Source organism: Bos javanicus, chromosome 26, assembly GCF_032452875.1.
Source record: "Bos javanicus breed banteng chromosome 26, ARS-OSU_banteng_1.0, whole genome shotgun sequence".
Classification (NCBI taxonomy): domain Eukaryota; kingdom Metazoa; phylum Chordata; class Mammalia; order Artiodactyla; family Bovidae; genus Bos; species Bos javanicus.
Window position 1 is genome coordinate 27850070 of NC_083893.1, and position 18340 is coordinate 27868409.

Consider the following 18340-nt stretch of genomic DNA (forward strand, 5'->3'; position numbering starts at 1 on the left):
AGAAGAGGCAATACACATTTTCAAATAATTCTCAGGAAATGTATAAAGATATGAAACTATATTTAATGTCTCTCATACTGGCAAAACAGAAAATAAAACTGTGCTGGGTTACCATTTCTTATATATAAGATTGGCAAGAATAAAATAAATATGGTGATATTTCACAATATCACAGAATGGTGATATTCACAATATCACAGAATGGTGATATTCACAATACTGTGAATGTTTCAAATTCTCAAAAACAAAAAATAATGTGTATGAGGGGATTTCTGAAACAGTACAACTAGAAGCATTTTACAGGCTATATCTGGAGAAATAATGTAACCACATTGCAGAGAGGTAAAAAAAATAAACTAAATCAGGTAACTTTTCAGTATTTAGATTATACGCCTCAGGCGAAAGACAAAATTAGTTCTAAAATATGTTGGACTTTGGTTAGGTTTCTTTTTCACAAAATGATGTGTTAACAATTCTGAAAACAACTTACTGTGTTTTCTAAGGCTAAGTAAATTAAACAACTATATTGTAGCAAACTGGAGGCAGGTTTCTCATTGTCATAAGAAGTGTTTGAAAGGGAGAAAAACATTATGAACTCTAGTATTTCATTGGAATTGGTAGTATCAGTATGAAATTATGATTTTAATATAAACAAAGAAATAATTATAGATGTTTTGGTTCAGTATGCATATTCATATATATGTGTGTGCTTGTGTGTATGTAGGCTTGTATGTATATAGATACATTAATAAATATAGATACATTGAGAAATACGTAGAGGTATAAATGCATGAATGTTAATGTACCTGTGTACACATATTTGTATGTACATATAGTTGCTAACTCTGTGCATTAAGAGAGCTTAGAAGCAATGATCCTCAAGTAACACTGAGCACTCATCTTGATTTCTTATATCATTTTCTATTTAAAGGATCTAGGATTGCAAACTAATACAATATTGTAAGGCAACTATACTTCAAAAAAATTTATTTAAAAAATAATCTAGGAAACTTTGGAGAAGTGGTTGATTTCAGAGATAGGGTAGAACAGAACAAGATATGCCTAGAATATTATTTTGTGCCATAAAGTGTTCAAAGAGTATCAGCTTCATGGGCACCATTTGCTAAATCTGAGACCATTTGAGTATATTTAAAAATATAATGATAGTAAAGAATTGCTAACCCATATGCTAAAATAATTAATGAGTCCATTTCTATATAAATAAATGAAAAGTTCTTTCTTATTATAGAGTAAAAACCTAAGTATAGAAAATTGTCAACTGGCAATAATCATTATAAATATTTTTTCAAGCAAAATTCATTAATAGATGTTGAAATTGGTGTGTAAAATAGTGGTGAATAAGATGTGTCTGTGAGACAGACTTTCTTAGATTTCACATACAAGTGAGTTAACACAGTATTTGTATTTCTCTCTCTGACATTACACTTAGTGTAATGTCTTCCAGTTCATTCATGTTGTTGCAAATGGAAGAATTTTGTCCCTTTCTAAGATTGAATAATGTCCCATCATAGATACAGATATAGATAGATCTATACCACATGCATCCTTCCATCAAGGGACACTTAGGCTGTTTCCATATCTTGGTATTGTGAACAATGATGCAAAAAACACGGGAGTGCAGACCCTGATTTCATGTCTTTTGGATATATACCCAGAAGTGGGACCACCAGATCATATGGTAGTTCTGTTTTTAATTATTTGAAAGTTTAAAAAAATATACACATGTATAAGCATGTGTCGGAGAAGGCAATGGCACCCCACTCCAGTACTCTTGCCTGGAAAACCCCATGGATAGAGGAGCCTGGTGGGCTGCCGTCTATGGGGTGGCAGAGAGTTGGACACGACTGAAGCAACTTAGCCGCAGCACCAGCATAAGCATGTGTAGAGATAGATTATAGGCAGATACATAAACACATGAAAGAGAAAGAGAAGAGAGAGAAGGTAAGGCGGAGGGAGGCATGAAGAGGGAGCAAGTAACAGTGGCAACACAGTTGTATGTGTATGCACAGAGAAAGGGAAAACAAGAGAGACCATATTAATATTTGGGAATGATATATACACCTTCTTCGTACAATTCTTATAACTTTTACAAGCCTGAAATTATATTAGAATAAAATTTAAAAGAGCATAAAAAATATCCTATGATATTATGTATTAGGAAACAGCCTTCTTTTTTTTAAATTTTATTTTATTTTTAAACTTTACAATATTGTATTAGTTTTGTCAAATATCGAAATGAACCCGCCACAGGTATACCCACATTCCCCATCCTGAACCCTCCTCCCTCCTCCCTCCCCTACCCTCCCTCTGGGTCATCCCAGTGCACCAGCCTCAAGCATCCAGTACCGTGCATCGAACCTGGACTGGCGACTCATTTCATACATGATATTATACATGTTTCAATGCTATTCTCCCAAATCTCCCCACCCTCTCCCTCTCCCACAGAGTCCGTAAGAGTGATCTATACATCAGTGTCTCTTTTGCTGTCTCGTACACAGGGTTATTGTTACCATCTTTCTAAATTCCATATATATGCGGAAACAGCCTTCTAATACTGATTAAAGCTCAAATGGTAATATCAGTTGAGTTCAGCTCAGTCGCTCATTCATGCCTGACTCTTTGCAACCCCATTGACTGCAGCATGCCAGGCCTCCTGGTCCATCACCAACCCCCAGAGTTTACTCAAACTCATGTCCATTGAGTCAGTGATGCCATCCAACCATCTAATCCTCTGTCATCCCCTTCTCCTCTCACCTTCAATCTTTCCCAGCATCAGGGTCTTTTCAAATGAATCAGTTCTGCATATCAGGTGGCCAAAGTTTTGGAGTTTCAGCTTCAGCATCAGTCCTTCCAATGAATATTCAGCACTGATTTCCTTTAGGATGGATTGTTCGGATCTCCTTGCAGTCCAAGGGACTCTTAAGAGTCTTCTCCAACACCACGGTTCAAAAGCATCAATTCTTCAGAGCTCAGCTATCTTATAGTCCAAATCTCAGATCCATACATGACTACTGGAAAAACCACAGCTTTGACTAGACAGATCTTTGTTGGCAAAGTCATGTCTCTGCTTTTTAATATGCTGTCTAGGTTGGTCAAAACTTGTCTTCCAAGGAGCAAGCATATTTTAATTTCATGGCTGTAGTCACCATCTGCAGTGATTTTGAAACCCCCCAAAATAAAGTGTCACTGTTTCCATTGTTTCCCCATCTATTTGCCATGAAGTGATAGGACCAGATGCCATATCTTAGTTTTCTGAATGTTGAGCTTTAAGCCAACTTTTTCACTCTCCTCTTTCACTTTCATCAAGGGGCTCTTTAGTTCTTCACTTTCTGCCAAAGTATGGTGTTGTCTGCATATCTGAGGTTGTTTATATTTCTCCTGGCAATCTTAATTCCAGCTTGTGCTTCATCCAGTCCAGCATTCCTCATGATGTACTGTGCATATAAGTTAAAAAAGCAGGGTGACAATATACAGCCTTGATGTACTCCTTTCCCAATTTGGAACCAGTCTGTTGTTCCACGTCCAACTCTAACTGTTGCTTGTTGACCTGCATACAAGATTTCTCAGGAGGCAGGTCAGGTGGCATGGTATTCCCATCTCTTCAAGAATTTTGCACAGTTTATTGTGATCCACACAGTCAAAGGCTTTGGCATAGTCAATAAGGCAGAAGTAGATGTTTTTTTTGGAACTCTCATGCTTTTTTGATGATGCAATGGATGTTGGCAATTTGATCTCTGGTTCCTCTGCCTTTTCTAAAACCAGCTTGAACATCTGGAAGTTCATAGTTCACATACTGTTGAAGCCTTGCTTGGAGAATTTTGAGCATTACTTTACTAGCGTGTGAGATGAGTGCAGTTGTGCCGTAGTCTGAGCATTCTTTGTCATTGGCTTTCTTTGGGATTGGAATGAAAACTGACCTTTTCAACTCCTGTGGCCACTGCTGACTTTTCCAAATTTGTTGGCATATTGAATGCAGCACTTTCACAGCATCATTTTTCAGGATTTGAAATAGCTCAACTGGAATTCCATCACCTCCACTAGCTTTGTTTGTAGTGATGCTTTCTAAGGCCCACTTGACTTCACATTCCAGTATGTCTGGCTCTAGGGGAGAGATCACACCATTGTGATTATCTGGGTCATGAAGATCTCTTTCATGTAGTTCTTCTGTGTATTCTTGACACCTCTTCTTAATATCTTCTGATTATTTTAGGTCCATACCATTTCTGTCCTTTATTGTGCCCATCTTTGCATGAAATATTCCCATGGTATCTCTAATGATATCTCTCTTGAAGAAATCTCTAGTCTTTCTCATTCTATTGTTTTCCTCTATTTCTTTGCATTGATCACTGAGGAAGGCTTTCTTATTTCTCCTTGCTGTTCTTTGGAACTCTGCATTCAAATGGGTATATCTTCTCCTTTGCCTTTCAGTTCTCTTCTTTTCATAGATATTTGTAAGGCCTCCTCAGACAACCATTTTGCCTTTTTGCATTTCTTTGTTTTGGAGATGATCTTGATTACTGGGAATATCACTTCACCATTATCAGACAATTTGTTAGAAACAAAGGTTAGTGTAGAGACAAGTCTTGGGTGTTTTTACATTCCATAATACATGGCATCTGGTCCCATCACTTCATGGGAAATAGATGGGGAAACAGTGGAAACAGTGTCAGACTTTATAATTTTGGGATCCAAAATCACTGCAGATGGTGATTGCAGCCATGAAATTAAAAGACGCTTACTACTTGGAGGGAAAGTTATGACCAACCTAGATAGCATATTGAAAAGCAGAGACATTACTTTGCCAACAAAGATCCATCTAGTCAAAGCTATGGTTTTTCCAGTGGTCATGTATGGATGTCAGAGTTGGACTGTGAAGAAAGCTGAGCACCGAAGAATTGATATTTTTGAACTGTGGTATTGGAGAAGACTCTTGAGAGTCACTTGGACTGCAAGGAGATCCTACCAGTCCATCCTAAAGGAGATCAGTCCTGAATATTCATTGGAAGGACTGATGCTGAAGCTGAAGCTACAATACTTTGGCCATCTAATGGGAAGAACTGACTCATTGAAAAAGACCTGGATGCTGGGAAAGATTGAAGGCAGGAGAAGGGGATGTCATAGGATAAGATGGTTAGGTGGCATCACCAACTTGATGGACATGAGTTTGAGTGAACTCTGGGAGATGGTGATGGACAGGGAGGCCTGATGTGCTGTGATTAGGGGTCGCAAAGAGTTGGACACCACTGAGCAACTGAACTGACTGACTGACTAATTAGCCAATGATATAAGACATCAGCTTCCACTCCTCCATTCTTATGCCTATGGTAGACATTGATAGTCAATTGATGGTTTCCTTCATCCCTGCCCCACCTGGGACATAGTCTCCTATCTTCCTCAGTACATTACCCCAGGCAGCCTTTATTGATCAGTGGAGGCATCCAGGTTGAAACCTATTTCTCATTCTAAAGATCAGATATCACCCACTCTAATTCATACTGAAATGGAAAGACCCCATACCAAAAATTTTAGAGTAGTATTTCTTATAGGGGTGACAAAAATTCAAGAAATGAAATTCTCTACTTTGAAAGTAAGATGTGAGCTCTAAGTAAATATAATAAATTTCAGTAACTAAAGGCCAGTCTTTTCCCTTCAAGTAGAATTATGTTGGTGTGAATGCATGTGAAAAAGCCCTTATCTTGTGCCACTGATGGAGCTGTGTCAACACAGGATTCTCCTATTTCCCACTAATGAATCATGAAAAAAGAGTAATGTTCCTTTAAAGTTTGGCTTAGCGTTCTAAGAGATTAGAGATTGTTTTGAGAATAAGGGATGCCTCAACTTAGAGTAGTCCTTGATAATTGATCTTTGCACCTCCTTCAAAGCACTTTACTCTCCACCAAGAACCCCACTTTGAGTGTAGAAATCACCTCAGAATATCTTTAATGAAGTACCCCAGACCATCACCACTGATTTCAGTTGATACGCGTAGTAAAACTCATGCTTTCACAATGATTCCACCTTTCTAACTGAAAGTGACGATATAGGATAAGGGTTTCCCAGGTGACTGACTCAGTGGGTAATGAATGAGAAGATGCAGGAGGTGTGGGCTCAACCCCTGGGTTGGGAAGATCCCCTGGAGGAGGGCATGGCAACCCACTCAAGAATTCTTGCCTAGAGAATCCCATGGGCAGAGGAGCCTGGGAGCCTACAGTCTGTGGAGTTGCAAACTGCTGGACACAACTGAAACCACTGAGCACACAGCACACATATGGGGTAAACGGCTTATATTAGATCTTTTCTTGGTGTGTTTTTTCAATTAGAAGTAGGAGTGAGGATGGGTTTCCCTGGTGGCACTAGTCTAATGCAGGAGATGTAAAAGACATCTGGGTTAGGAAGATTCCCCAGAGAGGGCATGGCAACCCACTCCAGTATTCTTGCCTGGAGAATCCCATGGACAGAGGAGCCTGGAGGGATTGTTTTTTGATTGATGTAAAGACCATCACTGACGGTCAGGAATAGGAAATCTGAGAAACATGCCTCAAAATCCCCCCAAAATCATCTGCTGGTTTTATAATATATTAGGGTTTCTGCAGTAGAAATCTCCATTCATGTCTTAAGATCCAGTTTAGAATTAGCCATCTTGGATTAGGGCACGTCTTTGCAGCATAATCTAGCCTCAGGCAAAAGGCAGATATTTTGCTCAAGTAGTCAAATCTTACGGAGAAGGCAATGGCACCCCACTCCAGTACTCTGGCCTGGAAAATCCCATGGACAGAGGATCTTGGTAGGCTGCAGTCCATGGGGTCACTAAAAGTCGGGCACGACTGAGCGACTTCCCTTTCACTTTTCACTTTCATGCATTGGAGAAGGAAATGGCAACCCACTCCAGTATTCTTGCCTGGAGAATCCCGGGGACAGAGGAGCCTAGTGGGCTGCTGTCTATGGGGTGGCACAGAGTCAGACACGACTGAAGCGACGCAGCAGCAGCAGTAAAATCTTAAAGCAACGTGTAATAGGTTTCTGTCCTGCTTCACTGAAGGTCATATTTTGGCTGCCTCAATGGAACAAGTTTGTGGGTTGTTTGCATGCATTCAGGCCAGTACAATGCTATTTTCATGAAAGGGACTGGTCCTTAGTTAAGAAATTTATTTAATTGCAGCAAAAATCTTGCAAGGGAGTCAACACATTTACCCCTTAATCCTTTAAGTGGTAGTCTCAATCTCTAGAAGCTTTGGAAAATGCAAATTGGCAGTCCTTACAACTTCAATCCAATTTCTCAATCTAATTTCCCAAATTCCCTCCATTGGCAGCTGCAAGTGCCCCAGGGTGCATATTTCACATAATTGAGCTTATAGTTGGAGCCTGTTCTGAGAGGGTCAGCTGCCTCCATCCTATTGAAAATGCAGAGAGAAGAGGAAGTACTTGGCTGATTCACACTGTGGGATGCTCAGAGCCTGCCCTGGCTGCTCCACAGTTTGAAACAGCTCGAAGAGAGACTTTAGTTTTGTGAAGGAAAATAATCAAAATATAGGACACCGCATTCATGAGGATGGAAGCAGAGCACTGGTTAGGACCCACACAGTGTGAAAGGCTACTCTTTTTTCTTCTGAACCTTTAATACACATACCATCTGAACCAGGGGTCACATAAATTAGTGTTGCCTTATATTTACAGTAATTTAATGTATCTTACCATATTTTATCTTCAGGACAAGTCTGTAATTGATTCACTATTTTTGATGATTTTTCAGATTAGAAAAATGAGATTTAGAGAAACCCATGGCTTATTCTGTATCATCCCACTAAGATGATTATAAGGTCAGCTTTTGTGACTATAAACTGAGTGAGTTATATTACTACACTGCTTAATAACTTTGCTTTTCTTTACTCAATATATTCCTCTCTCTCTCTCTCTCTCACACACACACACACACACACACATACACATCACCACACACTCTACACAGACTATAATCTTTCAAGGTACAAGAATAGCACCCAATGACCCCATGTCAGATAAGATGCTAGTATGAGGCTGGTGGTCTTAGATTAGAGAAATAAAAACTTTAAAACTGGGACAAGTGACTAATATCAGAGAGGAGACATCAACAGACAGAAGCTCTAGTTATCTCTGACTTCAAGGCTGAAGGTGGCTCAGATGGTAAAGCGTCTGCCTGCAATGCGGGAGACTTGGGTTCAATCCCTGGGTAGGGAAGATCCCATGGAGAAGGAAATGGCAACCCACTCCAATACTTTTGCCTGGAAAATTCCATGGACAGAGGGGCCTTGTAGGCTACAGTCCATGGGGTCGCAAGAGTTGGACACGACTGAGTGACTTCACTCACTCACTCAAGGCTGATGAGATAGATTTGGGTCCACAGATTTAACTAAATCTTGGATGAAGATTGTCTCCTGGAACACTAAGTGTTCTATATCCCCAGGACATGGCAGCCCCCAATGAAGATGGTAATGAAGAAATCAGAGAGATTACCAACAAAGCACTAAAGCCAAGATTTGCTATTTAAAACCCAATATTAACTGAAGCCAAACTTTTCTTGAAAACACAAAATAAAGATCTATTCACTGTAATTGAAATAAGAATAATGGGTTGTAGCTGTACAGGTTTAATCCTCCATAAGAAGGGCACACTGGATCGTTACAGCACCTCTCTTATCCCCATCCTCTGGTCTCACTCTAGCTCCCCCAAGAGTATCATAAACTGTCTTTACTAAGAACAGTCGCTTGACTTTAAAGTTGGACAATTTTTTATAAAGGAAGGTCACCATCCTTTAGGGTACACCAACCAAGTATGTGTATGTGTGTGTGTGCATGCATACATGTGAGTGCTAAGTTGCTTCAGCTGTGTCCAACTCTTTGTGACCCTATGAACCATAGCTTTCAAGGCTCCTCTGTCAGTGGGATTCTCCAGGCAAGATTACTGGAGTGCATTGCCATTCCCCCCTCCAGGGGATCTTCCTGACCCAGGGATCAAACCCGAGTCTCCTGTGTCTCTTGCCTTGGCAGGTAGGTTCTTTACCACTAGGACCACCCAACTGTTTACCATGGCTGAGCACTGAAGAATTGATGCTTTTGAACTGTGGTGTTGGAGAAGACTCCTGAGAGTCCCTTGGACTGCAAAGATACCAAACCAGGCAATCCTAAAGGAAATCAACCCTGAATATTCATTGTTAAGGACTGATGCTGACACTGAAGCTCCAATACTTTGGCCACCTGATGCAAAAAGCTGCTTCATTAGAAAAGACACTGATGCTGGGAAAGACTGAAGGCAGGAGGAGAAAGGGATGATAGAGGACAAGATGGTTGGATGGCATCACTGACTTAATGGACATGAGTTTTAGAAAGCTTCGGGAGTTGGTGAAAGGCAGGGAAACCTGGTGTGCTGCAGTCCATGAGGTCGCAAAGAGTCGGCCGTGATTGAGAGACTGAACAATAATATAAATGGTAAAGAATATATAAATAAATATATATATATATATATTATGTCTATGTACTACATATACATATGCATACATATAAAACACTTTACTAAATATATATATATATATATATATATATATATATATATATATAATTTACTCAGACGGTAAAATCTTGTTGATGGTGAACCTTCCTAGACTGAGGGATCATCCTAGATTGTATTTGTTGTGTTCCCTAATTTCACCTATGTCAAGAGCAATTAAAGTTGGATTAGCAACTAAAAAGGCTGTGATTCATGCCAATAAGTCCTATAGGGAAAAATCAGGCTGATAGATTTATGGGACTTCTCCACTTTGAAAAGAGACTTCACTGGGACACAGGTGGCAATATAATCTACTCAATTTTCATACCTCAGGGCCTTATTTTATACAACAGGAATAGGCTTTAAAACCTGAATCTCATTTTACCCATCATGGCAATTCACTAGCACAATTCAATATTTGAGGGAAAATTGCGATGAATATTCTGAACATTTAAAGGCTTATTTTGTTTCATTTTTAAAGCAGTTTACTGAGATATAATTCACACACCATACATCATTTCAATGGCTTTCAATATATATCCACACAAACAAGCATCCATCACCACAACTAATTTTAGAACATTTACATTGTCCCCAAAATAAATGCTACACTACTTGGCCTTCAAACAAACCTCCTCAGCCCTTCTTAGTAATCTATTTCAGTCTCTATAGATTTGTCTGTTCTGGATATTTTACATAAACGGAATTTAAAATATATGCTTTTTTGTTATTTTACATAAACAGAATTTAAAATATATGCTTTTTTTGTGTTTGGCCTCTTTTACTTTTTATGTTTTCAAGGTTCTTCCATGCTGTAGAATCTATCAGCACTTCACATTTTTTTTAATTACCAAACAATATTCCATCAGTGGTTATACCACATCTTACTTATTCATTCATCAATTGATGGACATTTAAATTGTATAAAGATTTTGGTTATCATAAACAATGCTGCTATGGACATTTATGTACAAATTTTGGGGTGGATACATGATCTTGCTTCTCTTGGGAGTACACTCTGTTGAGGAATTTCTGATTTATATGATGATCATATGCTTAACTATTTAGGGAAGTTACAAATTATTTTCCAAAGCAGCTATGCCACTCAACATTCCTACCAGCATTGTATGAGGTTACCAATTTTTCCACATTCTTGTCAACACTTTTTACTTGTATTTTTAGTACTTTTGTATTCTGAAGAGGAATGGCATTAATATTTGGATTTAGTTGTACAAGTTTAGATTTTCACACTGAAGTCAGAGTGCCTCCTGACCTTACCACCAGATCGGCTGTGCTCATTTACAGGGTGGGGGTTGGATGATAAGTAATAGTTTCAATTTACTTGCAGAAATGTCATCCCTCAAGTTAGCATTAATGGAAGGCCTCCACTCCCCTGTAGGATACAGAAAGTCACAACTGAAAATTATATGCATGCGTGCTCAGTGGCTCAGTTGTGGGGACTCTCTGTGACCCCATGGACTGTGGCTCTGCCAGGCTCCTCTGTCCATGGAATTTTCCAGGCAAGAATACTGGAGCAGGCTGCCATGTCCTAGGCAATCTCTTGTGTTTCTTGCATTGGCAGGTGGATTCACCTGGGAAGCCCAGTTGAAAATCGATCCCACTTTAAAAACAAGAACAAGACACATGCATGCAGGAACCTTGCCTATTTTTACTTATCTTTATGAATTCATCAGACAGAACTGGGACTGTTAAGGCAGATTGGAAAAGGGACAAAATAGTCAAGTCAAAAGAGACAGTGGAACCTGGAACCCCAAGAGAAACACGGTCATTTCAGAGTAGAGCAAGTCCTATGTCCTCAGTAAAGAGCCTTGACCAGCCCTGAAAGCTGGGCCCGTCAGAGCCAGCCTTAGGCAAGAAGGCCTTATATGATTTTAAGAAACTGGTCCACTCTCTGAACCTCAGGCTGCCTGGGACCTTAGAAGAGTGCAGTTTTGCGGGAAGGCTGTGATATATAGGAACCAGTCCAGTTTAAATCCATAGTAGAAGACTGGGCTAAGAGTGAATGTGCTGGTAGACTGAAAATCATTTACTGAAAAATATCTTTTATCCAGTCAATGAGGTGTGCCCAAATGGATCTAAAACAGAGTGTGTGGAAGCTGTACAAGGACAAGCCATAGTCCTTCTCTCATGGGCTCCTGGTCAGTGGTAGCATGTGGTCAATGGAACAAGTTTTATCAGAATCTCTTTTTAATTAGAAATCATCTTTTAAAGAAATGCTGAAAGTATTGGAGATTGAGGGGGCAGAGCAGTATCCCTTGTAACTATTTTGATGAAAATTCTCCTGAATATATTTGTTCTTATTTAGGTGGTACTTAGTGGTAAAGAACCCACCTGCAAGTGCAGGAGACTTAAGAGACACGGGTTCGATCCCTGGGTTGGGAGGATCCCCTGGAGGATGGAATGGCAACCCACTCCAGTATTCTTGCCTGGAGAATCCCATGGACAGAGGAGTCTGGCGGGCTATAGTCCATAGGGCCATGTAATATGACTGAAGCGACTTAGCACACACGCACAAGGTGTAAGTTGCCCATGATGATAAAAAGATATAACTGCATGAGCTTACAAAAAATAGGAAAAATGTAGAGGAAAATGAAGAGTAAAGGGGCCTCTGCTCTGGGCCGTGATAATAATGAGTGTGCACGATGGAATTTAGCCTTGGATCTGAATCCCAAGGATTTGAGTGACTATTTCTTAATGACAAGTGATTCAGATACCAGGAAAAAAGTTCCTGTGCTTAATGTATGAATATGTGAATATGAATATTCATAACCTAAATATAAAACCACGTCATACATATATGCATCACAGAACACAAAAGCAACTTTTTCATGTAATTGAATGTCTATTTAATCACTGAAATCTTTTTAGACCTTATGTTCTGATTAATATTTTTTTCAGAATTCCTTTAGAAAACTCCATGATTTAAACATTCAAAGAGGTTTTAGCAGTCAGCAAAATATTTAAAAAATAGTGGGTTGAAACAAGCATTTGCTATTGCTGAAGAGACTAGAGGTCAGTGGGAAGTGCCACAGGGCTTGGTTATGCTGCAGTTGGTGTGTCAGCTGCTGGCTAGTTGCTTTGGAATGGCCTTGTCTGGGTCAGCAGGGACTTTAATCCACATCACTTTTCATGCTCCAACAGATTAGCCTGGATTTCTTATCATGGTAGTGGTGATGTTTGAAGAGACAGAGAGTTGAAGTATGCAAGACATCTTGAAACTTCAATTCAGAACTTGTGATGACTTCTATCGTCCAAAGTAAGGGAACAGTTAGCCCAGATTTAAGGTTGGGTACTCCTACTGCAATACTTTGTCCATCTAATGCAAAGAACTAACTCATTTGAAAAGACCCTGATGCTGGGAAAGATTGAGGGCAGGAGGAGAAGGGGATGACAGAGGATGAGATGGTTGGATGGCATCACCGACTCAATGGACATGAGTTTGGGTAGACTCTGGTAGTTGGTGATGAACAGGAAGGCCTAGCGTGCTGCAGTTCATGGGGTCACAAAGAGTTGGACATGACTGAGTGACTGAACTGAACTGAACTCCTACTGCTCATGATAATAGGAGGAGGTACAAAGGGACACAAATGTATCAAAGGATGGGGATGCCAGGAGGAGAGGACCATAGGAGCCATTTTTAAAAAATCCTGTGTATGTTATCATCATTATTAGGTAAGTGGATATTATCATTATTAGGTACTAATGTAAGCAGATATATTACTAAATATTCCAGTACTACAACCTAACCTTTATAACATATCAGTCAATATGTGTGGCATTTAACCTAAATACCCATCTTATGATTAAATTTCTTCTCTACATCTGCACTAAGGCAATCTCTCCTAAGGTAAAAAAATCTCAATACATCCTGGGTCATTGCACAACTGAATTCTAAACCCATATATTCCTGCAAATATCTTTACATGGATGACCCAGAAATTCCTCTTGACTTGGAAAAAATGTAAACATTGCTTCCTTCTAATGCTGTCCCTCTTCTTCCTATAACCCATATTTTGATGAATGACACAATTATCCAGTTGCCCAAATCTAACACCATGGAACCATCCACAATCCCTACTTTCACTCACCTCTCTCCACAGTTGTTCCACAAGTCCTATAATTCTACCTTTAAGTGACTAAAGGAGATCAGTCCTGGGTGTTCATTGGTAGGACTGATGTTGAAGCTGAAACTTCAATACTTTAGCCACCTGATGCGAACAGCTGACTCATTTGAAAAGACACTGATGTTGGGAAAGATTGAGGGCAAGAGGATAAGGGGACAACAGAGGATGAGATGGTTGGATGGCGTCACTAACTCAATGGACATAGGTTTGGGTGAACTCTGGGAGTTGGTGATGGACAGGGAGGCCTGGCATGCTGGTTCATGGGGTCGCAAAAGTAGGACATGACTGAATGACTGAACTGAACTGAATTCTTGTTTAACCTCTACATTCCACAACACCTGCTTCATGATGGAACTCACGTCCATCAAGTCGGCGATGCCATCCAACCATCTCATCCTCTGTCATCCCCTTCTCCTCCTGCCCCAATCCATCCCAGCATCAGGGTCTTTTCCAATGAGTCAACTCCTTGCATGAGGTGGTCAAAGTATTGGAGTTTCAGCCTTAGCATCAGTCCTTCCATGAACACCCAGGACTGATCTCCCTTAGGATGGACTGGTTGGATCTCCTTGTAATCCAAGGGACTCTCAAGAGTCTTCTCCAACACCACAGTTCAAAAGCATCAATTCTTTGGCACTCAGCCTTCTTCACAGTCCAACTCTTACATCCATACATGACCACTTGAAAAACCATAGCCTTGACTAGATGGACCTTTGTTGGCAAAGTAATGTCTCTGCTTTCAAATATGCTACGTAGGTTGGTCATAACTTTCCTTCCAAGGAGTAAGCGTCTTTTAATTTCATGGCTGCAATCACCATCTGCGTTTGGAGCCCCCAAAAATAAAGTCTGACACTGTTTCCACTGTTTCCCCATCTATTTCCCATGAAGTGATGGGACCAGATGCCATATTCTTAGTTTTCTGAATGTTGAACTTTAAGCCAACTTTTTCACTCTCCACTTTCACTTTCATCAAGAGGCTCTTTAGTTCTTCCTTACTTTCTGCCACAAGGGTGGTGTCATCTGCAGATCTGAGGTTATTGATATTTCTCCCAGCAATCTTGATTCCAGCTTGTGCTTCTTCCAGCCCAGCATTTCTCATGATGTACCCTGCATATAAGTTTCTCATGATGTACTCTGCATATAAGTCAATATGCAGCCTTGACGTACTCCTTTTCCTATTTGGAACCAGTCTGTTGTTCCATGTCCAGTTCTAACTGTTGCTTCCTGACCTGCATATAGGTTTCTCAAGAGGCAGGTCATGTGCTCTGGTATTCCCATCTCTTTCACCTGTCTCTAATTCAAATATTCACAATTTTCTTGGAATAAATTCAATTAAATGAAAATCTGACCTTCTGGCTATTATCATTTTTTGGGCTAATATCACACTTCTGGGTAATATCATCAAACCCTAGGCATACCTATATAATAATATGTATTATACAACATAGAACCTTCAAAGCTCTCAGACAGCTATAAGTAAGTGTAATGAGGGGAGGGATTGTGCCTCATTTAGCTTTGAGTTCCTTGTACCAATGACTAGTTCAATGAATATGAGCTTTTCTTGTGAAGTTAAGGAATATCAGGGTTCAGCTTTACCTGGAATAAATATGTGTAGTCATGCATGAATCCATAGTTGCTAAAGGATTGAAATTTTTTAGTTCAGTGGAATTATTTACTCAGTCAGCTTCTAGATCATATTCTGGCACCTGAGTACTGACTAGCATAAGAGCTGATAACTCAGGCCTGCCTCAAGAACCTTGTATCAAAACAATTGTGATCCAGCAAAACCTTGGCTCAAGAAACAGACAGTTGACTTTTTGATTCTAAAGCATTCAATTGATTTCAAACCCACAGTCAAAGAATCATGCATAGGTTGATTTATGATGAAAAATATCAGAATTGAGAAATCAAGATGTTGGGAAATTATCATCATCAACATCTGATGGAAATACGATATCTGCTGCTGCTGCTGCTGCTGCTGCTGCTGCTGCTAAGTCACTTCAGTCATGTCCGACTCTATATGACCCCATAGATGGCAGCCCACCAGGCTCCCCCATCCCTGTGATTCTCCAGGCAAGAACACTGGAATGGGTTGCCATTTCCTTCTCCAACGCATGAAAGTGAAAAGTGAAACTGAAGTTGCTCAGTCGTGTCTGACTCTTAGTGACCCCATGGACTGCAGCCTACCGGGCTCCATCCATGGGATTTTCCAGGCAAGAGTACTGGAGTGGGGTGCCATCGCCTTCTGCATATATGATATCTACATTTTGCTAAATCTGCCAATTTTCTAAATTTCCAAGAGCAATACACATGAGAATGAGGCCCATTTCCTATTTTAAGCACACGGGCTTTCAAAGCAGCCTTTATTAGTTTGACTGCTTTGTTCTTTCTAGAAATATCACCATTTTTGGTATTAAGAATATGCTATTTGACCTTGAGACAGTATTTAGAATTCACAAAGGAGATTGTTTTTCCACATATTTTGTTTCTTATTCAAATCCCCTAAACTTGCTCATTGATCAGGGAATGCACAGAGGGCTGGATTTTAACAAAACACTTCCAAACTTTCTATCTGGATTTTTCAGCCTAATAAGTTTCATTTTCCTAAATCCTTGCTTTTGAGTCCAAATTATTTCTGTGACTTTTCCTCCTATTTGCTCTGGGTTATCTGGCAATTAATAATATAATTATTTGTAGACACAGAGACTTGAGAGAAGTCCAGAATTTCTGTCTGCCAATTTATAGTTTGATTTTCCAAATCTAGTGTTTTCCTTTCCTTCTTATTTATCTGTCTTAAAACCTTTCTAGTCCAACCCATTTTCTCTATTTGTCTTTATTCCAAAGAACATGGTTTATATATAACATTTAACTATTGCAAAAACACTTCTGACTCCTTTATTTTCCTCTAGAAGGAATAATATTTCATCATCTCTGGTATATTTTTGTGGACTATACAGGAAGAACAATACAACAGAGCTTGAGGAATTGAGAATTTTGAGCGGTACTACTCTTTTTGACTGGATAGTCAAAATAGTTCTACTCTTTTGACTATGGCGTTTGAGTTCCCATGTACTGTTTCACTATGAAAGATAAGCCATTTAGAAAAAGAAGACCTCTTAAATGGCAATTTCTAAAACCTCTTGTTAAATAATATTTTTGTTTTATGTTTGTCTTCTCACATAATTATTTATTGAATTATTTTGAATAATACTTAACAAAATGATTTTATAACAAATGGAATGAGAATTTATTTGATTTGGAGTAATGTCTTTACAAATTAACCTACTATTTAAGCCAAACACTATGAAATAGAAGAAAATATGAAAATACTTATGCACATATATACCTGGGCTATTCTGCATAGACATACAAATAAAGGTTTTCTTAACTAAGGTAACAGAATAGTAAAACCATACTGACACATATTTTACCTTCATACTGTATGTAACTGTTGGGTTGGGCAAAAAGTTTGTTCAAGGTTATCCATGTTTTTGGTTAACCCAATAGAATATACAACTATATTTGCCTTTAAGGACCTCCATCCATAGTTCTGGTACTCTAGGGTTTATAACATTGTACAGGAGACATGATCAAAACTATCCCAAAGAAAAAGAAATGCAAAGGTAAAATGGTTGCCTGAGGAGGCCTTACAAATAGCTAAGAAAAGAAGAGAAGCAAAAGGCAAAGGAAAAAAGGAAAGATTTACCCATCTGAATGCAGCATTCCATAGAATAGCAAGGAGAGATAAGAAAGACTTCCTCAGTGATCAATGCAGAAAAATAGAGTAAAACAATAGAATGGGAATGACTAGAGATCTCTTCAAGAAAATTAGAGATACCAAGGGGACATTTCACGCAAAGATGGGCACAATAAAGGACAGAAATGGTATGGACCTAAAATAAGCAGAAGATATTAAGAAGAGGTGGCAAGAATACACAGAAAGAAAGGAAGTGCAGTCGTCCAGTCGTGACCGACTCTTTGCGACCCCATGGAATGTAGCCTACCAGCCTCCTCCATCCATGGGATTTTCCAGGCAAGAGTACTGGAGTGGGCTGCCATTTCCTTCTCCAGGGGATCTTCCTGACCCAGGGAAGAACTACACAAAAAAGGTCTTGATGACCCAGATAACCACGATGGTGGGATCACTCACCTAGAGCCAGACATCCTGGAATGTGAAGTCAAGTGGGCCTTAGGAAGTAATACTATGAACAAAGTTATGGAAGTGATGGAATTCCAGCAGAGCTATTTCAAATCCTAAAGGAGACGCTGTTAAACTGTGCACTCAATATGCCAGCAAATTTGGAAAATTCAGCGTTGGCCACAGGATTGGAAAAGGTCAGTTTTCATTCCAATCCCAAAGAAAAGCAATGCCAAAAAATGTTCAAACTACCATACAATTGCACTCATTTCATATGCTAGCAAGGTAATGCTCAAAATCAAGCTAGGCATCAACAGTATGTGAACTGTGAACTTCCAGTTGTATAAGCTGGATTTAAAAAGGCAGAGGAACCAGAGATCAAAGAGCTAACATCCGCTGGATGATAGAATAGCAAAGGAGTTCCAGAAAAACATCTGCTTCTGCTTCTGCTTCATTGACTACACTAAAACTTTTGACTGTGTGGATCACAACAAAGTGTGGAAAACTCTTAAAAAGATCA